Source organism: Aegilops tauschii, chromosome 5 (genome assembly GCF_002575655.3).
Source record: "Aegilops tauschii subsp. strangulata cultivar AL8/78 chromosome 5, Aet v6.0, whole genome shotgun sequence".
In the NCBI taxonomy this organism is placed as follows: domain Eukaryota; kingdom Viridiplantae; phylum Streptophyta; class Magnoliopsida; order Poales; family Poaceae; genus Aegilops; species Aegilops tauschii.
The window spans coordinates 430,569,186-430,592,960 of NC_053039.3; the positions used below are offsets into that span (position 1 = coordinate 430,569,186).

Consider the following 23,775-nt stretch of genomic DNA (forward strand, 5'->3'; position numbering starts at 1 on the left):
TCTGCCTTATGCTTCACTTTGAAGACCCATTTGCAGCCTATAACATTTTTGCCGGGAGGTCGAGGCACCAATGACCATGTCTTGTTTTGTTGAAGAGCTTGGAACTCAGACTCCATCGCGGGCCGCCACTGATCATCGGCAAGGGCGGCGCGAAATGAGCGAGGCTCCGCGTGGAACGCACGACGGCGAGGGTCGTAGCGGACGGTGCCATCGCTTGGCACGAGCATCTTGACGATGTTGTTGCGAAGGCGAGTCGTCATCGGATGCAGGGCGCTGGACGAAGCAACTTCAGCCTCCGCGGCAGCATCGGACGACGGGGTCGCCGGCGGTACTGACGCTGGAGTTCCGGTGGACGAACAGGCCGGGTCGACGTCGTCAGCCTGGTTGGGCGTTAGACTAAGCCGGCTGACAGGAGAAGCCGGGCTGCGCGATCCAGGCGGCGTGACGAGAACGGCCGAGGGTCCGGCTGAAACATCTGCATGGCCCCCGTCTGTATGGCTGCTACGTGGCGCACATGGCGACGTGAACTCCTGGCGAGTACCTGCAGGAGACAAAGACGAGCTACACGAAGCATCAGGCAGCAAGGTCATGTCATATTTGCGCATGCGATCATCCATTAGAGCCGGCTCGGTGATGGGAAAAAAAGAGGATGGTGTGGAAAGAATGGGTGAGGACTTTTGCACTACTGAGCTAGTTGAGAACGGAAACACTTGTTCATCAAAAGTGACATCACGAGAAATATAAATGCGACCACTAGAGCGATCTAAGCATTTGTAGCCTTTGTGCATGGAGCTATATCCCAAGAAAACGCATTGCCGAGACCGGAATTCTAGCTTGCGGTTATTATAAGGGCGCAGGTTCGGCCAACAAGCGCAACCGAAAGCACGGAGAAATGTATAGTCTGGTTTATCGCCAAAAAGACAAGAGACTGGTGTGGAGTTTTGAAGGACTCGAGTGGGCATGCGATTTATGAGATAGCAAGCGGTGAGAAAAGCCTCGTCCCAAAACCGAACGGGGAGGGAGGAGTGAGCGAGAAGAGCGATGCCTGTTTCGACGATATGACGATGTTTCCGTTCTGCGATGCCATTTTGTTGTGAGGTATGAGGACAGGAAACCGGTGCGCGATGCCTTCTTTTTGGAAATAGCGGGAGAGACGGCGATACTCGCCGCCCCAATCCGTCTGAACAGTTTTAATTTTTGCATCGAGCATGCGTTCAACATGTTTTTGGAAGGTGTAGAAGGCTTGTTCAACATCGGATTTTCGTTTAAGGAGATAGATCCATGTAAAACGGCTATAATCGTCCAAAAAACTCACATAATATTTAAAACCACCAACGGAAGTAGTAGCAGGGCCCCATACATCCGAATGAATAATTTCAAGAGGTGTATAAGTGACATGATTAGAATCTCGAAAAGGTAGCTGATGAACTTTTGCGCGCTGACACGCATCACAAACACTAGACTCGGTAGATGGTGCACAAGCAAATTTATTTAACCTAAGAACTGAATCGACAATACTTTTGGACGGATGACCTAATCTTTTATGCCATAAATCTGAAGATAGCCTGATGCTGGAGAGAGCTCGAGAACCAGATACGAGCGACGACTGCTTGTAGCTTGGCACCGGGTAGAGACCATTGCGGCATCTACTTTGAAGAAGAACCGCCTTCGTTGCTTGGTCCTTAAGACGAAAAAGATCAGGATAGAATTCAGCAAAAGCATGATTATCATAGGCAAGTTTTTGTGCAGACAGGAGGTGTTTGTTGATGTGTGGAACATGCAGAATGTTACGGAGGTGCAGAGGTTTGGATAAACCGGGAATAGTGGAATGACCAACATGCGCAATAGACATACCTGCTCCGTTGGCTGCATGCACCTTGTCTTTGCCACCATACTTCTCATGGAAGCTGAGACGGTCCAGGTCACTCGTCAGGTGATCGGTGGCGCCGGTATCTACATACCAGTCGGTGTCGACGGAGTACGAGCCTCCTGGGCCGGTGTTGGCGACGTTGCCGGAGCGCTCACGCTGCTCTTCTGGCTGGAAGGCGTGGTTGAACCGGTTGCGGCAGTGGAGGGCGTCGTGGCCGAACTTGGAGCAGACCTGACACTTTAGGTTAGTCCGGCCGTTGTCGCGGCCGCGCGTTCCGCGACCACGTCCGCCCTGATCGCCGTGTCCGCCGCGTGCGCCTTGGCCGCCTTGTCCGCCACGATGACCATCAATGTGGCGCGCAGCAACATTTGCGGACGGATGGATGTTGCCGGACGATGCCTGCTGCTCGAGGCGAAGTTCGGCGCTGAGGAAGAAGGCATAGAAGCTGCTGAGGCTGATGGGGTCGTTGCGCGCCGTGATGGACGCGACCAGAGGCTCGAACTCAGGACCTAGTCCGGCGAGTATGTAGCCCAGCACCTCGTCATCGTCGAGCGGCTTGCCGATGGAAGCCATGGCGTCGGCGAAGCCCCGCATCTTGCGGTAGTATTCCGAGGCGGTGAGGTCTTTCTTCTTCAGATTGGATAGCTGGTAGCGCAACTGCATGATACGAGCACAATTTTGTGATGCAAACAACTCATGAAGAGTAGTCCAGACCTGAGCAGAAGTGGTGAGCTGGGTCATCTGCCCAAGTATATTCTCGGTCATGGAGACGAGGAGCGCGATCATGACGAGCTGATCCTTCTGGAACCAGCGAAGGAACTCCGGGTTGGCGACCTCGACAGCTGCATCGCCAGTGCCCTCTATGAGGGTCTGCGGCGGCGCTTCCTCGGTGCCGGCAACATAGCCGAACAAACCGTTCGAGGCGAGGGCAGGGACGGCTTGAGTCTTCCACATCAGGAAGTTGTCCCGGGTAAGGCGCAGCGTGATGAGGTTGCCGAGAGTGGTGACGGAGATTGGAGCGGAGGAGGAGGAGCCGGCGGCAAGGGTGCCGGCGTTGACGGTGGAAAGGGCGCCGGAAGTGTTGGTGATGGGAGCAGCGTTGGAGCCGGCCATGGTGGGTAGGATTAGATCTTATTGCTCTGAATACCAAGTCAGAACGAATGATTTGCCGTGATGATGACCACCGGCCTCCTCATATATTTATACACGTACGTACAAAGGATAAGTACAAGGTTGTTAGGGTTACAACTGATGGCGTGATCTGCCCTTATCTACAGCTAGCCTAACAACCAGAATCCTAACTATACATCACGTTTAACAAGGAACTATCCACCGGTGAACTCATCTACACAAGATCACACAAAATAGCTAGTTCAACACATCTCTCAGCTATTCTACACTTCTACTGTTGTGAACCAAATAGAAAGGCTGGAAAATGGGAGAAAGAAATGAGAGTCACCTTGGTGAGATAGAGGATGGCAGCGGTGCTGCTCCGGCGTGGTGATGGTGGCGGTGCTGCTCCGGTGACGTGAAGCCTTGGAGGAAGAACGAGATGGAGACGACGGCGGCAGTGCTTGCTGGAGACGGCAGCGGCGGTGCTTGGCAGGGGATCCAGCAGCCGACGAGGATGGAGGTGGCCTGCGGTGGGGATCCTGCGTCCCGTGAGGATGGAGGCGGCGGGGATCCTGTGGCCCATGAGGATGGCGGTCCGGGGATCCAGCAGCTTGCGGCGACGGGGATGGGACGGTGTGCGGCGGCGGCGGCGGCTTGCGGATGGGAGCGAGAGAGAGAGTGCGGCGGCGGCGGCTTGCGGATGTTAGACCTTTGAACATGAGCATTGATAGTTGTGGATGACGCTAGGAGAGTTGGGGCAATTTTCCCTGGTTTATTTCTCACACAATGCCATACCAACCTGAGGGGTTGGGGATACATACTTAGAGCATCTCTAGTGGATGGTGTAAATTTGAACGTGTATATCTCCATATACACGTCCATATACACCTTGCTAAATTATACACCTCCCAGTTTTTCAGTGGAACGTATAAATTAGGACGTGTATATTAGAAACGCAACGGCGACCTGGGGCGAACTCCTCCGATCCTTCCTCCGGGCGGGCGCGGGACGAAGCAGCGGTCTCCTTTTCGCGAGCTCACGAGCGTGGCTTGCTCGTGTATATTTTCACGCCTCGTACCGTCGTGGCCTGGGCGTGGATGTTTACACGCCCTTTTACACGAGTCGCTGGGAGCAGTTTTTTAGCTCGCATCGTGTATATTTGCTATACACGTCCATATAGATGATCCACTAGAGATGCTCTTATAGGCTGCTAGCCAGCCAAGCATATGCTGAGATGCTGCTAAGATGCCAGTCTAAGATGCTAGTCTAAGATGCCAGTCTAAGATGCTATCCTAACTGCCAGTCCTTGATGGTCAGGAACTCTATCCTAACTGCCACAAGGACCATGTGCTGCAGCCCCACAATGACCCTAGTACACAGACTTATCCATCATTCTCCCCCTAAGTCTTGTACGTTGTCTTGTGGGAAAGTTGAATCATCCCGATCCTGGAGCAAAGTTCGAGGAACTTGACCCTCCCAAGAGGCTTGGTGAGCAGGTCTGCGAGCTGGTCCGTGGTGTTGATGTAGCTCGCCTCGATGCTCCCTTCTTCCACATAGCTGCGGATGAAGTGATACCTCAGTCGGATCACTCATCTGGAAGGTGGCCTTCATGTCTTCCTTGAACGCCGCCACCTCTGCATCTTTGGTGCCGGTGATCACCAAGTCGTCAACATAGACGCCCACTAGCAGGGCATTTCCTCCACTGCCCCGTCGGTAGACGGCAGCCTCATGCGGGATTTGCTCGAAGCCCATCTTCTTTAGCGTGGAGTCCAGCTTGGCGTTCCACGCCCTAGGTGCCTGCCGTAGGCCATAGAGAGCCTTGCGCAGGCGGAGTACCTTGCCCTCCTGGCCGGGAATCGCAAATCCCGGTGGCTGCTGCACGTAGACTTCCTCCTTCAAGTCGCCATTGAGGAATGCCGACTTGACATCCATGTGATGGACACGCCAGCCCTCCTGGGCAGCCAGCGCAAGGAGAAGTCGCACGGACTCCACCCGTGCCACGGGAGCGAAGGCGTCGTCGAAGTCGACTCCTTCCTGCTGCGAGAAGCCTCGGGCCACCAGGCGAGCCTTGTGCCTGATGATGGCGCCGGCTCCATCCCTCTTCAGCTTGAACACCCACTTAAGGGTGATTGCGTGGTGACCACGAGGGAGGTCAGCGAGCTCCCAGGTGCGGTTTTGCTCGACCGCATCCATCTCCAACTACATTGCGGCGCGCCATGCCGCATCTCTCTTGGCCTCTGCAAAGGACCGTGGTTCGTCGTCCTCACACGCGAGTTGTAGCTGCGCCTCCAGGTCACGTTGTCGGAGTAAATGACCACGGGTAGCCTAACCGACTCCCCCTGGCTCTTCAAAAATTATCGGGTCGATCGAGCCTTCAAGCACCCAAAGCACAGGGCCGCCTTCCCCTGGCCGGCTATCTCACAGGCCGACTACTGGAAGGCGGCCCGGCCCTAATACCCTCCCGAAGAGAGCCACAAGAAGGCCGACTCCAAGAAGCCGGCCACAAGAAGACCGACTCCATGATGCCGGCCACAAGAGGGCCGGCTCCCGGCAAGCGGCCAAGATTGCACCCTCAAGGACTGCACCCACATAACGGTGACGAGACGGGGCGTGGCTACAGTAAAGCCTGCCACCCCCGAATCCCGGAGCACGCATGGCCACAGTGCGCCGTACGGGTCGGCCATCCCCCGTCCGGCGCAGCACTGTTGCCATGTTGACCATGACGCCACCCACGACAGGCTGTCAGTACGGCACGTGGGCGGCGGGCCCCTTCAGCCAGAGAGACGCTCGAAGGCGGCCAAGCCCCTCCCCCCTAGTCGGCCTGGGGTGTAGCCGGCTCCCAATAGCCGGCTACCTACGGCGGCACTGTAGCCATGCTTACCTCGGCAAAGCCCTTGTCATCAGGGGTGAGGCTACAGTAACCAGCCGCCGGCAAGACCCCCAAGCGGTGGGGCCGGCCTGTCGGCCAAGAGGCCGGCAGCCGGCGGGACCCACCAGTCGGCGGGCCCCAGCGGCCGGCGGAGAAGCCGGCGGATACAGACACTGACGGCCTGGACCCGCATCCAGCCGGATTACCATTGTACCCCTGGGGGGTAGGCCTATGTAAACCCCCCAGGGCACCCATGCAAAGGATTGATCTCTTAGAGTTTTAGACACCACATAGAGAGAAGAGGAGAGCTAGCCTTGCCCTTCTTCTTCCTCTAGCCGAACAGCTCAAGGAGCCACTTGTAGCCACTTGTGTTGATCTAGTGATCATGCGGAGACCCCGCAGAGCAGGACTAGGGGTGTTATCTCCACGGAGAGTCCCGAACCTGGGTAAGATTCGCCGGCGTGCATGTCTTCGCCTTATCTCATTTCCAGGCACCGGCAATGTCTTACTGGCTCCCACAATGATAAGCCACCCGTTGGCATATGTCGCACCTACCACCCAACATTTGGCGCCCACCATGGGGCCAGGTGCACCGTCGTCCGGAGACCTGTTCTGGACGGGAACCCATTTCCTTCCCAGCGAGCGTAGCCAGCCCGGCACGCCCGATGGCGCTTGCCCCGACGCGCTGCAAGGCGTCGACGACGCCTGCGCGGCGAGCTGCCTCCCCAATCTTCTTGGCGAGGCTCGCATCTCCGACGAGTCTGCGTCCGACGCGGGCACAGACTACCCCGAGAGCCGCCTCGTCAGCCTCCTCGATCAGCTTCACGTCTCCAGCGAGCCTGCTGTGGATTTGGAGTCGGTCGGCTCCACCGACCCGATGCTTGTCGACTCCGACACGGCATCGCTTGACGCCTTCCCCACCAACGTGGTGATCATCGACGACCCTCTTCCTCGAGCCGACAGTGGCGGCAGCACTATCACTGAGGTGCTGGTCATCAGCCATGGTGCCGTCTCAGGCGAGAACGCCCACGACGCCCTACAAGCGGCGCTACATGACCTGTCCGCCCCCATTCCGGCCGACGCCGACACCAAGACACTGGAGGCACGCCGCCTCGCCCTCATCGCGGAGGGCCAGAAGATAGCATCCATGGGACGCCTCATTGAGGCTCACCAGCGCGAAGTCGACCGCGCCGCCTTTGGTACGCCGCCTCCTGGCGGGCCGAGCCGAGTCGGCATCGTCAAGAAGCGCGGCGCGGCCATCGCCAGCATGCTGGGAGCAGACCGCCCAGTCTACGCCACGCCACTCGAGAACCTGCGTGCCGCTCAGGCGGCCGTTGAACGGGCTGAAGGCCGACGAGCTCCCCTACATGACTAGACGCATCCAGCAGCTGATCAACGCGGCCGCAGAGCGGCATGAAGCCGGCGCCCGCGCTGAAAGTCGTCCCCCACGCCGAGAGCACGGCACGACATCCCGGACGCCGACTGCAAGCGGCGCCCGCGGGAGAAAAGACAAGGAGCCGGCTGCTAGCCGCAGTCGGACTCGGCTCACCATCGAGCGCGACGCAGAAGGCCGCCCCCGAGCTGTGGAACGACGAGGCAATCCGCCTCCTCCCCCGCCTCGTGGGAAGAGATATCCCACCCCGCCGCCTATTACGCATCCGACTCTCGGCGACCGACTAGGCCACCGCGAAGGGGTCGGCGAGAATGACGCCCGCCACCGGATCGACCGCCTAGCGCGATCCCTGGCGCTAGAAGAAGAAGATGATGTCGGCCCGCCTTGCTTTGGCCCCCGCATCCACGACGAGCCCTTTCCCAAAGGGTTCTCACTCCCAAGAGACACGCCAAAATACAACGGCTCCGTGAAGCCGGAAGACTGGTTGATCGATTACTCCACCGCAATCCACATAGCAAACGGCAACAGGCGCGTTGCCGTGAAGTACGTCCCGCTCATGCTTCAAGGCACGGCACGCACCTGGTTGAATAGCCTCAAGCCCTACAGCGTCAACACCTGGCTAGACTTCACGGAAGTCTTCATCCGCAATTTCACCAGCACATACAAGCGGCCTCCCAAGCCCCGCCAGCTTTCCTTGTGCGTCCAAGGGCCTAACGAATCAACTCGTGACTACCTCACGCGTTGGGCCGAGCTCCGCAACTCCTGCGAAGGGGTTCACGAGGTTCAAGCCATAGAGTACTTCACCGCCGGGTGCCGAGAGGGCACCCTCATCAAGCACCGGCTCCTCTGCGACGAGCCGACTACCCTCGACGAGCTGCTGATCATAGCAGACAAGTACGCCACGGCCGACTCTTCAATGAAGACTGAGCTTCGAGTGGATGCCTCTGGAAAGGTGCTCGCTCCGGCTCCCAAGACGCCGGCCGGTGACTCCAATCGACGCCCGTACCCAAACGACAACAAGCGCAAGGCCCCTATGCCGCCTTCCACCAGTTGGCAAGTAGCCACAGTCGAAGACGAACAACCTGAAGGGCGGCCCATGCCCAAGAAGCAGAAGGGCGGCAGGCCGGCTTGGCAGCCGGCTTTCTCCTACGAGCAAACCCTTGATGCCCCCTGCAAGTTCCACAGCGGCGCGAAGCCGCCCAACCACACGACTCGGAAGTGTCATTGGCTCACGCGAATCTCCAAAGGCGAAGGGCTGGTGCCGCCTCCACCTGCTGGCCAGCCACCACCAGCCCATCAGCAGCCGGCTGCTCGACCAGCAGTCGGAGCCATTCAAGACGAGTTTCCGGACGAGCATGCCGCCTACGTCGTCTTTACAAGCCAAACTGAAAACAGACGCAGTAGGCACCGACAACACCAAGAAGTCAACGCGGTCGCATCTAACAACCTAGAGTTTATGCATTGGTCTGAGAAGCCTATCAGCTGGAGCCGGGCCGATCACCCAGAGGTGATGCCGTCTCCCGGCTCTTATGCATTGGTGTTGGACGCCACCCTCGTGACAGAAAGGCGAGCTGCCCGTTTCTCTCGAGTACTGATTGATGGTGGGAGCAGGATCAACATACTGTACCGCGACACCATGGAGAAGCTGAACATCAAGACGAAGCAACTCATGCCAAGCCGGACTGTGTTCCATGGCATCATACCCGGCCTGTCCTGCTCACCAATCGGCAAGATCAAGATAGATGTTCTCTTCGGAGACAAGGATCACTTCCGCCGAGAAGCAGTCTGGTTTGAAGTGGTGGATCTAGAGAGCCCTTACCACGCGTTGCTTGGCCGACCTGCCCTGGCCAAGTTCATGGTTGTGCCCCACTACGCCTACCTCAAGATGAAGATGCCTAGTTCAAAGGGGATCATCACCATAGCCGGAGACTACAAGAAATCCTCTGAGTGTGCTGCAGCCAGCAGCCGGCTGGCCGAGTCCCTCGTGATTGTCGAAGAAAAAAAGATGCTGGACCGAGTCATGGCCATGGCCGGCAAGCAGCCGGCCCTGTCCCCTAACCCCAAGGAATATGATGCTCAAGGCTCCTTCCAGCCGGCCAAGGAAACAAAGAAGATACCTCTGGACCCAGAGAACCCGGAGAGGTTTGCCGTCATTGGAGCAAACCTGGACAGCAAATAGGAAGGCGAGCTCGTCGATTTCCTCCGTGAGAATCGGGACATCTTTGCATGGTCCCCAAAGGACATGCCGGGTGTTCCGAAGGATTTCGCCGAGCACAAGCTACATGTCCGAGCAGACGCAAAACCAGTCAAACAACCTCTCCGCCGACTGTCGGAGGAAAAGAGAAGGATTGTAGGAGAAGAGATAGCCCGGCTTCTGGCAGCCGGCTTCATTATGGAGGTGTTTTTTCCAGAATGGCTTGCCAACCCGGTCCTTGTATTGAAGAAAAACAATAAATGGCGCATGTGTATAGATTATACCAGCCTCAACAAAGCCTGCCCCAAAGATCCGTTTTCCGTCCCTCGAATCGATCAAGTGATAGACTCCACAGCCGGATGCGAGTTGTTGAGTTTCTTGGATGCTTACTCAGGCTACCATCAGATCAAGTTGGATCCAGCCGACCGCCTGAAGACCGCCTTCATCACACCATTCGGAGCTTTCTACTACCTAACTATGACATTCGGCTTGAGAAATGCCGGTGCCACTTTTCAGTGTTGCATGCAGAAATGCCTCCTCAAGCAACTTGGCAGAAATGCCCACGTCTATGTAGACGATATTGTGGTGAAGACGGAGAAGCGCGGCACCCTGCTGGAAGACCTCAGAGAAACATTCGACAACTTGCGCCGGTTTCAGATCAAGCTCAACCCTGAGAAATGCGTGTTCGGAGTACCAGCCGGCCAACTTCTAGGCTTCTTGGTCTCCGAACGCGGCATCGAGTGCAACCCAGTGAAGATCAAGGCCATAGAGAGAATGGAGATTCCTACCAAGCTGTGAGACGTCCAAAAGTTTATCGGGTGCCTGGCCTCCCTGAACCACTTCATCAGCCGGCTAGGAGAGAAGGCTCTCCCCCTGTACCGACTCATGAAAAAGTCCACCCACTTCGAGTGGAACGACCAAGCAGACCAAGCTTTTCACGAGTTGAAGAAGATGCTGACCACGCCACCTGTCTTGGCGGCGCCAACTGAGAAAGAGCCAATGCTCCTTTACATTGCCGCGACTAGCTGAGTGGTCAGCACAGTTATTGTGGTCCAACGCCCAGAAGAAGGCCGGGCTCAGTTAGTCCAGAGGACGGTGTATTATTTGAGCGAAGTACTGTCCACCTCGAAGCAAAACTACCCGCACTACCAGAAGATGTGCTATGGAGTATACTTCGCCGCCAAGAAGCTGAAGCCCTACTTTCAAGAGCACCCCATCACGGTCGTATGTACTGCCCCGCTTGCCGAGATCATAGGCAGCCGGGATGCATCCGGCCGGGTGGCCAAGTGGGCCATTGCGCTGGCTCCTTACACGATCTTCTACCAGCCTCGCACCGCCATCAAGTCCCAAGCATTGGCCGACTTCCTTGTCGACTGGGCCAAGACCCAGTACCTACTGCCGGCTCCCGACTCCACTCATTGGCGGATGCACTTCGATGGATCCAAGATGCACACTGGCTTGGGAGCCGGCATCGTCCTCACCTCTCCCAAGGGCGACAAACTCAGATACACATTGCAAATTCATTTTGCCGCCTCCAACAACGTGGCCGAGTACGAGGCGCTCATACATGGGCTCCGGCTAGCCAAAGAGCTCGGCATCCGCCGGATCCTGTGCTATGGCGACTCGGATTTGGTAGTCCAACAATCATCTGGCGACTGGGATGCCAAGGACGCAAACATGGCGAGCTACCGATTCCTCGTTCAGCAAATCAGCGGATACTTTGAAGGATGCGAGTTCCTCCACGTGCCACGGGCCGACAACGAGCAAGCAGATGCCCTGGCACGAATCGGTTCCACCCGACAAGCTATCCCAACCGGCATCTCTCTCCAACACCTCCTCAAACCGTCTGTCAAGCCGTCTCCAGAATCAGACTCCATCTTCGTACCGCATGACCCTGATGCAGTTGGATCCGACTTGGGGAACCCAGCAGGCGGCTCGGGGACTTCGACAGGCGGCTCGGGGACTGCCGTAGTCGCACCCGGCTCGGGGGCTTCAGAACCCGGCCCGGGGACTGCAGCAGTCAGCCCGGGGACTGCAACGACACAATAGGCGGTGGCCGACTCCAACTCTTCACCACCCAACCCACCCACCCTGGTCGCGGTAGCCGTATTGGCAATAGAAGAAGTCACAGCTCCATCATGGGCCCAACCCATCCTCAACTTCCTGGTAAACAGAGAGCTGCCGACTGACAAGATCTCGGCAAGACAAGTTCAACGCCGAGCCGGATCATACACAATAGTAAACAGAGAACTCGTTAGGCGCAGCGTCACTGGAGTCTTCCAGCGCTGCGTCGAGCCAGAGAAGGGCATAGCAATCCTCAAGGACATCCACCAAGGCGAATGCGGCCACCACGCGGCCTCAAGATCACTTGTCGCCAAAGCTTTCCGCCATGGGTTCTTCTGGCCGACTACTTTGGAAGACGCCAAGGAATTAGTCAAATACTGCAAAGGGTGCCAAGTCTTCAGCTCCAAGCAACACCTGCCGGCTTCTGCACTCAAGACCATCCCCCTCACCTGGCCCTTTGCCGTCTGGGGACTGGACATGGTGGGCCCATTCAAGACGGCGCGCGGCGGCATGACACATCTGCTTGTCGCCTTGGACAAATTCACCAAGTGGATTGAAGCGAAGCCAATCAAGAAGCTGAACGGGCCGACTGTCATGACATTCATTGCAGATATCACCACCTGGTATGGCGTACCACACAGCATCATCACCGACAATGGCATGAATTTTGCCAAAGGAGCACTGCCACGTTTCTGTGCGACACAGAGCATCCGACTGGACTTAGCGTCCGTAGCCCACCCGCAGTCAAACGGCCAAGTCGAGCGAGCAAACGGCCTCATCCTCTCCGGCATCAAGCCTCGACTGGTCGTACCACTGGAGCGTTGGCCGGCTGCTGGCTCGATGAGCTGCCGGCCGTCCTCTGGAGTCTGCGTACTACCCCGAACAAGTCAACCGGCTTCACCCCTTTCTTCCTTGTATATGGTGCCGAGGCTATCATCCCAACTAACATTGAGTTCGACTCATCTCGGGTCACCATGTACACGGAGGCGGAGGCCAAGGAAGCGCGAGAAGACGGCGTTAACCTGCTGGAAGTGTTAGGGGACGTAGCAGAAATTCAAAATTTTCTACGCATCACCAAGATCAATCTATGGAGTAATCTAGCAACGAGGGGAAGGGGAGTGCATCTACATACCCTTGTAGATTGCAATGTGGAAGCGTTGCAAGAACGCGGATGAGGGAGTCGTACTCGTAGCGATTCAGATCGCGGTTGATTCCGATCTATGCACCGAAGAACGGTGCCTCCGCGTTCAACACACGTGCAGCCCGGTGACGTCTCCCACGCCTTGATCCAGCAAGGAGAGAGGGAGAGGTTGGGGAAGACTCCATCCAGCAGCAGCACGACGGTGTGGTGGTGATGGAGGAGCGTGGCAATCCCGCAGGGCTTCGCCAAGCACCGCGGGAGAGGAGGAGGGAGAGGGGTAGGGCTGCGCCGAAAGAGAGACGTTCTCGTGTGTCTTGGGCAGCCCAAACCTCAACTATATATAAGGGGGGAGGGGGCTGCGCCCCCCTTAGGGTTTCCACCCCCAAGAGGAGGCGGCCAGCCCTAGATCCCATCCAAGGGGGCGGCCAAGGGGAGGAGAGGGGGGGCGCCACTAGGGTGGGCCTTAAGGCCCATCTGGACCTAGGGTTTGCTCCCTCCCACTCTCCCATGTGCCTTGGGCCTTGGTGGAGGGGGCGCACCAGCCCACCTGGGGCTGGTCCCCTCCCACACTTGGCCCACGCAGCCTTCTGGGGCTGGTGGCCCCACTTGGTGGACCCCCGGGACCCTCCCGGTGGTCCCGGTACATTACCGATTTCACCCGAAACTTTTCCGTTGACCAAAACAGGACTTCCCATATATAAATCTTTACCTTCGGACCATTCCGGAACTCCTCGTGACGTCCGGGATCTCATCCGGGACTCCTAACAACATTCGGTAACCACGTACATACTTTCCCTATAACCCTAGCGTCATCGAACCTTAAGTGTGTAGACCCTACGGGCTCGGGAACCATGCAGACATGACCGAGACGTTCTCCGGTCAATAACCAACAGTGGGATCTGGATACCCATGTTGGCTCCCACATGTTCCACGATGATCTCATCGGATGAACCACGATGTCGGGGATTCAATCAATCTCGTATGCAATTCCCTTTGTCTATCGGTATGTTACTTGCCCGAGATTCGATCGTCGGTATCCCGATACCTTGTTCAATCTCGTTACCGGCAAGTCTCTTTACTCGTTCCGTAACTCACATCATCCCGTGATCAACTCCTTGGTCACATTGTGCACATTATGATGATGTCCTACCGAGTGGGCCCAGAGATACCTCTCCGTTTACACGGAGTGACAAATCCCAGTCTCGATTCGTGCCAACCCAACAGACACTTTTGGAGATACATGTAGTGCACCTTTATAGTCACCCAGTTACGTTGTGACGTTTGGTACACCCAAAGCATTCCTACGGTATCCGGGAGTTGCACAATCTCATGGTCTAAGGAACTGATACTTGACATTAGAAAAGCTCTGAGCAAACGAACTACACGATCTTGTGCTAGGCTTAGGATTGGGTCTTGTCCATCACATCATTCTCCTAATGATGTGATCCCGTTATCAACGACATCCAATGTCCATGGTCAGGAAACCGTAACCATCTATTGATCAACGAGCTAGTCTCCTAGAGGCTTACTAGGGACATGGTGTTGTCTATGTATCCACACATGCATCTGAGTTTCCTATCAATACAATTCTAGCATGGATAATAAACGATTATCATGAACAAGGAAATATAATAATAACCTATTTATTATTGCCTCTAGGGCATATTTCCAACAGTCTCCCACTTGCACTAGAGTCAATAATCTAGTTCACATCACCATGTGATTAACACTGACAGGTCACATCACCTTGTGACCAACATCCAAAGAGTTTACTAGAGTCAACAATCTAGTTCACAACATTATGTGATTAACACTCAATGAGTTCTGGTTTGATCATGTTATGCTTGTGAGAGAGGTTATTTGTCGACGGGTCTGAACCTTTCAGATCTGAGTGTGCTTTACGAATATCTATGTCATCTTGTGGATGCTACCACGCGCTATTTGGAGCCATTTCAAATAATTGTTCTACTATACGAACCCGGTTTACTACTCAGAGTCATCCGGATTAGCGTCTAAATTTGCATCGACGTAACCCTTTACGACGAACTCCTTTTCACCTCCATAATCGAGAAAATTCCTTAGTCCACTAAGGATAAGTTCAACCGCTGTCATGTGATCCATTCCCGGATCACTATTGTACCCCTTGACCAACTCATGGCAAGGCACACTTCAAGTGCGGTACACAGCATAGCATACTGTAGAGCCTACGTCTAAAGCATAGGGGACGACCTTCGTCCTTTCTCTCTCTTCTGCTGTGGTCAGGTCTTGAGTCTTACTCAATATTCACACCTTGTAACACAGCCAAGAACTCCTTCTTTGCTGATCTATTTTGAACTCTTTCAAAATCATGTCAAGGTGTGCGTTCCTTGAAAGTATCATCAGACGTCTTGATCTATCTCCATAGATCTTGATGCCCAATATGTAAGCAGCTTTTATCCAGGTCTTCCTTTGAAAAACTCCTTTCAAACAACCCTTTATGCTTTCCAGAAATTTTACATCATTTCGGATCAACAATATGTCATTCACATATACTTATCAGAAATGTTGTAGCGCTCCCACTCACTTTATTGTAAATACAAGTTTCTAACAAACTTTGTATAAACCCAAAAACTTTGATCACTCCATCAAAGCGTATATTCTGACTCCGAGATGCTTGCTCTAGTCCATGGAAGGATTGCTGGAGCTAGCATACCTTTTAGCATCCTTAGGATCGACAAAACCTTTCTGATTGTATCACATACAACCTTTCCTTACGAAAACTGGTAAGGAAACTTGTTTTGACATCCATCTGCTAGATTTCATAAATGCAGCTAATGCTAACATTATTCCGACGGACTTAAGCATCGCTACGGATGAGAAAATCTCATCGTAGTCAACTCCTTGAACTTGTGGAAATACTCTTTGCCACAAGTCGAGCTTCGTAGACGGTAACATTACCGTCCACGTCCGTCTTCTTCTCAAAGATCTATTTATCTCGGATTTCATGGCTTCTAACCATTTGTCGGAATATGGGCCCACCATCGCTTCTCCATAGCTCGTAGGTTCATCGTTGTCCAACAACTTGATTTCCAAGACAGGATCACGTACTACTCTGATGTATTACGCATCCTCGTCGTCCTACGAGGTTTGGTAGTGACTTGATCCGAAGTTTCATGATCACTATCATAAGCTTCCACTTCAATTGGTGTAGGTGCCATAGGAACAACTTCTTGTGCCCTGCTACACACTAGTTGAAGTGACGGTTCAATAACCTTATCAAGTCTCCACCATCCTCCCACTCAATTCTTTCGAGAGAAACTTTTCCTCGAGAAAGGACTCGTTTCTAGAAGCAATTACTTTTGCTTCCAGATCTGAAATAGGAGGTATACCCAACTGTTTTGGGTATTCTTATGAAGATGTATTTATCCGCTTTGGGTTCGAGCTTATCAGCCTGAAACTTTTTCACATAAGCTTCGCTGCCCCAAACTTTTAAGAAACGACAACTTAGGTTTCTCTAAATGGTGTCGTCTCAACGGAATTGCGTGGTGCCCCTTTTAAAGTGAATGCGGTTATCTCTAATGCCTAACCCATAAACGATAGTGGTAATTCGATAAGAGACATCATGGTATGCACCATATCCAATAGGGTGCAGTTATGATGTTCGGACACACCATCACACTATGGTGTTCCAGGCGGTGTTAATTGTGAAACACTTTCCACAATGTCTTAATTGTGTGCCAAACTCGTAACTCAGATACTCATCTCTATGATCATATCACAGACATTTTATCCTCTTGTCACGGCGATCTTCAACTTCACTCTGAAATTACTTGAACCTTTCAATAATTCAGACTTGTGTTTCATCAAGTAAATACACTCAGCATCTACTCAAATCATCTGTGAAGTAAGAACGCAACGATATCCACTACATGCCTCAGCACTCATTAGACTGCATACATCAAAATGTATTACTTCCAATAAGTTGCTCTCTTGTTCCATCTCACTGAAAACGAGGCCTTTCAGTCATCTTGCCCATGTGGTATGATTTGCATGTCTCAAGTGATTCAAAATCAAGTGAGTCCAAACGATCCATCTGCATGGAGTTTCTTCATGCATATATACCAATAGACATGGTTCGCATGTCTCATTCTTTTCAAAAACGAGTGAGTCCAAAGATCCATCTGCATGGAGTTTCTTCATGCGTTCTATACCAATATGACTCAAGTGGCAGTGCCACAAGTGTGTGGTACTATCATTACTATCTTATATCTTTTGGCATGAACATGTGTATCACTACGATCGAGATTCATTTTAGGTGCAAGACCATTGAAGGTATTATTCAAATAAACAGAGTAACCATTATTCTCCTTAAATGAATAACCGTATTGCAATAAACATAATCCAATCATGTTCAACGCAAACACCAAATCTCGATAGTAGAGAGAGCATGCGATGCTTGATCACATCAACCTTGGAAACACTTCCAACACATATCGTCATCTCACCTTTAGCTAGTCTCCGTTTATTCCGCAGCTTTTATTTCGAGTTACCAACACTTAGCAACCGAACCGGTATCTAATACCCTAGTGCTGCTAGGAGTACTAGTAAAGTACACATTCATATAACGTATATCCAATATACTTCTGTCGACCTTGTCTGCCTTCTCATCTACCAAGTATCTAGGGTAGTACTGCTTCAGTGACCGTTTCCCTCATTACAGAAGCACTTAGTCTCGGGTTTGGGTTCAACCTTGGGATTCTTCACTAGAGCAGCAAACGATTTGTTGTTTCATGAAGTGTCCCTTTTGCCCTTGCCCTTCTAGAAACTAGTGGTTTTACTAACCATCAACAATTGATGCTCCTTCTTGATTTCTACTTTCGCGGTGTCAAACATCGCGAGTTGCTCAAGGATCATCATCTATCCTTGATATTTATAGTTCATCACGAAGCTCTACTAGCTTGGTGGCAGTGACTATGGAGAACTATCACTATCTCATCTGGGAGATTAACTCCCACTCGATTCAAGCGATTGTGGTACTCAGACAATCTGAGCACATGCTCAACGATTGAGCTTTTCTCCCTTAGTTTGCAGGCTTAAGAAACTTGTCAGAGGTCTCATACCTCTTGACGTGGGCACTAGTCCGAAATCCCAATTTCAGTCTTCGGAACATCTCATATGTTCTGCGACGTTTCAAAAACGTCTCTTGTGCCACAATTCTAAACCGTTAGCATTACGCACTGAACTATCACGTAGTCATCAAAACGTGTATGTCAGATGTTTCGTAACATCTACAGATGACGCTGAGGTCCAGCACACCGAGCGGTGCATTAAGGACATAAGCCTTCTGTGCAGCAATGAGGACAATCCTCAGTTTACGGACCCAGTCCGCATAATTGCTACTACCAACTTTCAACTAAATTTTCTCTAGGAACATATCTTGAACAGTAGAACTAAAGCGTATGACATAATTTGTAAAGACCTTTTGACTATGTTCATAATAATGAAGTTCATTTGATTATGAACTCCCACTCAGATAGACATCCCTCTAGTCATCTAAGTGATACATGATCCGAGTCAAACTAGGCCGTGTCCGATCATCACGTGAGACGGACTAGTCATCATCGGTGAACATCTCCGTGTTGATCGTATCTGCTATACGACTCATGTTCGACCTTTCGGTCTCTTGTGTTCTGAGGCCATGTCTGTACATGCTAGGCTCGTCAAGTCAACCTAAGTGTTTCGCATGTGTTCCGAGGCCATGTCTGTACATGCTAGGCTCGTCAACACCCGTTGTATTCGAACGTTAGAATCTATCACACCCGATCATCACGTGGTGCTTCGAAACAACGAACCTTCGCAACGGTGCACAGTTAGGGGGAACACGTCTCTTGAAATTTTAGTGAGGGATCATCTTACTTACTACCGTCGTTCTAAGCAAATAAGATGCAAAACATGATAAACATCACATGCAATCAAATAGTGACATGATATGGCCAATATCATTTTGCTCCTTTGATCTCCATCTTCGGGGCACCATGATCATCTTTGTCATCGACATGACACCATGATCTCCATCATCATGATCTCCATCATTGTGTCTTCATGAAGTTGTCACGCCAACGATTACTTCTACTTCTATGGCTAACGCGCTTAGCAATAAAGTAAAGTAATTTACATGGCATTATTCAATGACACGCAGGTCATACAAAAATAAAGACAACTCCTATGGCTCCTGCCGGTTGTCATACTCATCGACATGCAAGTCGTGATTCCTATTACAAGAATATGATCAATCTCATACATCACATATATCATTCATCACATCTTCTGGCCATATCACATCACAAGGCACATGCTGCAAAAACAAGTTAGACGTCCTCTAATTGTTGTTGCAAGTTTTTTACGTGGCTTGTATAGGTTTCTAGCAAGAACATTTCTTACCTACGTAAGACCACAACGTGATATGCCAATTTCTATTTACCCTTCATAAGGACCCTTTTCATCGAATCCGTTCCGACTAAAGTGGGAGAGACAGACACCCGCTAGCCACCTTATGCATCTAGTGCATGTCAGTCGGTGGAACCTGTCTCACATAAGCGTACGTGTAAGGTCGGTCCGGGCCGCTTCATCCCACAATGCCGCCGAAACAAGATAAGACTAGTAGCGGCAAGAAGAATTGGCAACATCTACGCCCACAACTACTTTGTGTTCTACTCGTGCATAGAAACTACGCATAGACCTAGCTCATGATGCCACTGTTAGGGGACGTAGCAGAAATTCAAAATTTTCTACGCATCACCAAGATCAATCTATGGAGTAATCTAGCAACGAGGGGAAGGTGAGTGCATCTACATACCCTTGTAGATCGCGATGCGGAAGCGTTGCAAGAACGCGGATGAGGGAGTTGTACTCGTAGCGATTCAGATCGCGGTTGATTCCGATCTAAGCACCGAAGAACGGTGCCTCCGTGTTCAACACACGTGCAGCCCGGTGACGTCTCCCACGCCTTGATCCAGCAAGGAGAGAGGGAGAGGTTGGGGAAGACTCCATCCAGCAGCAGCACGACGGTGTGGTGGTGATGGAGGAGCGTGGCAATCCCGCAGGGCTTCGCCAAGCACCGCGGGAGAGGAGGAGGAGGGAGAGGGGTAGGGCTGCGCCGAAAGATAGACGTTCTCGTGTGTCTTGGGCAGCTCAAACCTCAACTATATATAAGGGGGGAGGGGGCTGCGCCCCCCTTAGGGTTTCCACCCCCAAGAGGAGGCGGCCAGCCCTAGATCCCATCCAAGGGGGCGGCCAAGGGGAGGAGAGGGGGGGCGCCACTAGGGTGGGCCTTAAGGCCCATCTGGACCTAGGGTTTGCTCCCTCCCACTCTCCCATGTGCCTTGGGCCTTGGTGGGGGGCGCACCAGCCCACCTGGGGCTGGTCCCCTCCCACACTTGGCCCACGCAGCCTTCTGGGGCTGGTGGCCCCACTTGGTGGACCCCCGGGACCCTCCCGGTGGTCCCGGTACATTACCGATTTCACCCGAAACTTTTCCGGTGACCAAAACAGGACTTCCCATATATAAATCTTTACCTCCGGACCATTCCGGAACTCCTCGTGACGTCCGGGATCTCATCCGGGACTCCGAACAACATTTGGTAACCACGTACATACTTTCCCTATAACCCTAGCGTCATCGAACCTTAAGTGTGTAGACCCTACGGGCTCGGGAACCATGCAGACATGACCGAGACGTTCTCCGGTCAATAACCAACAGCGGGATCTGGATACCCATGTTGGCTCCCACATGTTCCACGATGATCTCATCGGATGAACCACGATGTCGGGGATTCAATCAATCCCGTATGCAATTCCCTTTGTCTATCGGTATGTTACTTGCCCGAGATTCGATCGTCGGTATCCCGATACCTTGTTCAATCTCGTTACCGGCAAGTCTCTTTACTCGTTCCGTAACTCACATCATCCCGTGATCAACTCCTTGGTCACATTGTGCACATTATGATGATGTCCTACTGAGTGGGCCCAGAGATACCTCTCCGTTTACACGGAGTGACAAATCCCAGTCTCGATTCGTGCCAACTCAACAGACACTTTCGGAGATACATGTAGTGCACCTTTATAGTCACCCAGTTACGTTGTGACGTTTGGTACACCCAAAGCATTCCTACGGTATCCGGGAGTTGCACAATCTCATGGTCTAAGGAACTGATACTTGACATTAGAAAAGCTCTGAGCAAACGAACTACACGATCTTGTGCTAGGCTTAGGATTGGGTCTTGTCCATCACATCATTCTCCTAATGATGTGATCCCGTTATCAACGACATCCAATGTCCATGGTCAGGAAACCGTAACCATCTATTGATCAACGAGCTAGTCTCCTAGAGGCTTACTAGGGACATGGTGTTGTCTATGTATCCACACATGCATCTGAGTTTCCTATCAATACAATTCTAGCATGGATAATAAACGATTATCATGAACAAGGAAATATAATAATAACCTATTTATTATTGCCACTAGGGCATATTTCCAACAGGAAGAGGGCCGGCTGTTAGCACTCAGCCGGTCCGCCATCTACCAGCAGGGTTTGCACCGTTACCACAACCGGAAGGTCAAGCCAAGATCCTTCCAAGAAGGCGATCTTGTGCTCTGGCTGATCAAGCGAACAGCCGGCCAACACAAGCTCTCGGCCCCTTGGGAAGGCCCCTTCGTCATCAGCAAGGCCCTAGGCAACGACTCCTACTACCTGATCGACGCACAGAAGCCGAAGGCACGCAAGAGAGATGATTCCGGCAAGGAGTCGGAATGACCATGGAACGCCAATCTCTTCCGAAGATTTTACAGCTAAATGCAGTATGTACCACGCTACCTTTTGTATTAAGCACAAGACAACGGGCCCCCCGAGGAGCACTCGGGGACTACCCTCTTTTATCTACGAATGATGAGTGTCATACCTATGAATGTATTACTACATTTGTTTTCCTGTCCGGCACCGGGTTCGATCAGTCGGCCCGGGGACTTGCCGCCTTGAGTTATATTAAAGTTCTACCTGCAGTCAGACAAGTAGTGTGCCGGCACCCAAGCCCTCTCTTGTTGAAAGTCGCAGCTCGAAGAATCGAATGTCCGACTGGCAAGAGTCAAAGGCAGGAAAGGATGCCCACACGAAAAATGGCTAAGGACTAACGAACTTATATAACACAAGCCGGCTTCCCACCCCGCCAAACCGGCTGTCAGAACAGCCGGCTGGCCGGCTTCCGATTCACCTTGCTACAATCTAAGAAAGCTAGAGTACTTGTTGTTGGAAATATGCCCTAGAGGCAATAATAAATGGTTATTATTATATTTCTTTGTTCATGGTAATTTTCTATTATTCATGCTATAATTGTATTGTCCGGAAATCGTAATACATGTGTGAATACATAGACCACAAAGTGTCCCTAGTAAGCCTCTAGTTGACTAGCTCGTTGATCAACAGATAGTCATGGTTTCCTGACTATGGACATTGGATGTCATTGATAACGGGATCACATCATTAGGAGAATGATGTGATGGACAAGACCCAATCCTAAGCATAGCATAAAAGATCGTGTAGTTTCATTTGCTAGAGCTTTTCCAATGTCAAGTATCTTTTCCTTAGACTATGAGATCGTGCAACTCCCGGATACCGTAGGAGTGCTTTGGGTGTGCCAAACGTCACAACGTAACTGGGTGACCATAAAGGTGCACTACGGGTATCTCCGAAAGTGTCTGTTGGGTTGGCACGGATCGAGACTGGGATTTGTCACTCCGTGTGACGGAGAGGTATCTCTGGGCCCACTCGGTAATGCATCATCATAATGAGCTCAATGTGACTAAGGCGTTAGTCACGGGATCATGCATTGCGGTACGAGTAAAGAGACTTGCCGGTAACGAGATTGAACAAGGTATTGGGATACCGACGATCGAAACTCGGGCAAGTAACATACCGATTGACAAAAGGAATTGCATACGGATTGATTGAATCCTCGACACCGTGGTTCATCCGATGAGATCATCGTGGAACATGTGGGAGCCAACATGGGTATCCAGATCCCGCTGTTGGTTATTGACCAGAGAGGCGTCTCGGTCATGTCTGCATGTCTCCCGAACCCGTAGGGTCTACACACTTAAGGTTCGGTGACGCTAGGGTTGTAGAGATATATGTATGCGGAAACCCGAAAGTTGTTCGGAGTCCCGGATGAGATCCCGGACGTCATGAGAGGTTCCGGAATGGTCCGGAGGTGAAGAATTATATATAGGAAGTCCAGTTTCGGCCACCGGGAAAGTTTCGGGGGTTACCGGTATTGTACCGGGACCACCGGAAGGGTCCCGGGGGTCCACCGGGTGGGGCCACCTATCCCGGAGGGCCCCGTGGGCTGAAAGTGGAAGGGAACTAGCCCTCAGTGGGCTGGGGCGCCCCCCTTGGGCCTCCCCCCATGCGCCTAGGGTTGGGAACCCTAGGGGGGAGTTCCCCCTTGCCTTGGGGGGCAAGGCAACCCTTTCCCCCTTGTGGCCGCCGCCCCCCTTGAGATCCCATCTCTTGGGGCCGGTGCCCCCCCCAGGGGGCCTATCTAAAGGGGGGGAAGGGAGGGCAGCACACAACAGCCTTGGGCGCCTCCCTCCTCCCCTGCAACACCTCTCTCTCGCGCGCAGAAGCTCGGCGAAGTCCTGCCGGAGAACCGCTACATCCACCACCACGCCGTCGTGCTGTTGGATCTCCATCAACCTCTCCTTCCCCCTTGCTGGATCAAGAAGGAGGAGACGTCGCTGCATCGTACGTGTGTTGAACGCGGAGGTGCCGTCCGTTCGGCACTCGGTCATCGGTGATTTGGATCACGGCGAGTACGACTCCGTCATCCACGTTCATTGGAACGCTTCCGCTCGCGATCTACAAGGGTATGTAGATGCACTCCCTTCCCCTCGTTGCTAGTATACTCCATAGATGCATCTTGGTGAACGTAGGAAAATTTTAAAATTATGCTACGATACCCAACACTTGCCCTCCCAAACGGCCAAGCCCTTCCCCAGCCACAGACTGCAGAGCAGCTGTCCGGCTGGGAAGGCGGCGACCAAGGGAGGGCGGCAAAGGAAACAGCCAAAAGGATGAAAAGCAAATACAATCAGAAGCC

The 23,775-nt window shown here is 52.6% G+C and overlaps 1 protein-coding gene across 1 annotated transcript in view; it reads right to left on the reverse strand.

Annotated features, from left to right (window-relative positions):
* LOC109737446 (cytochrome b561, DM13 and DOMON domain-containing protein At5g54830-like) overlaps nucleotides 1–23,775 on the reverse strand; it is a 38,733-nt gene that overhangs the window by 4,279 nt on the left and 10,679 nt on the right. The gene's annotated exons all lie outside the window — the stretch shown is intronic.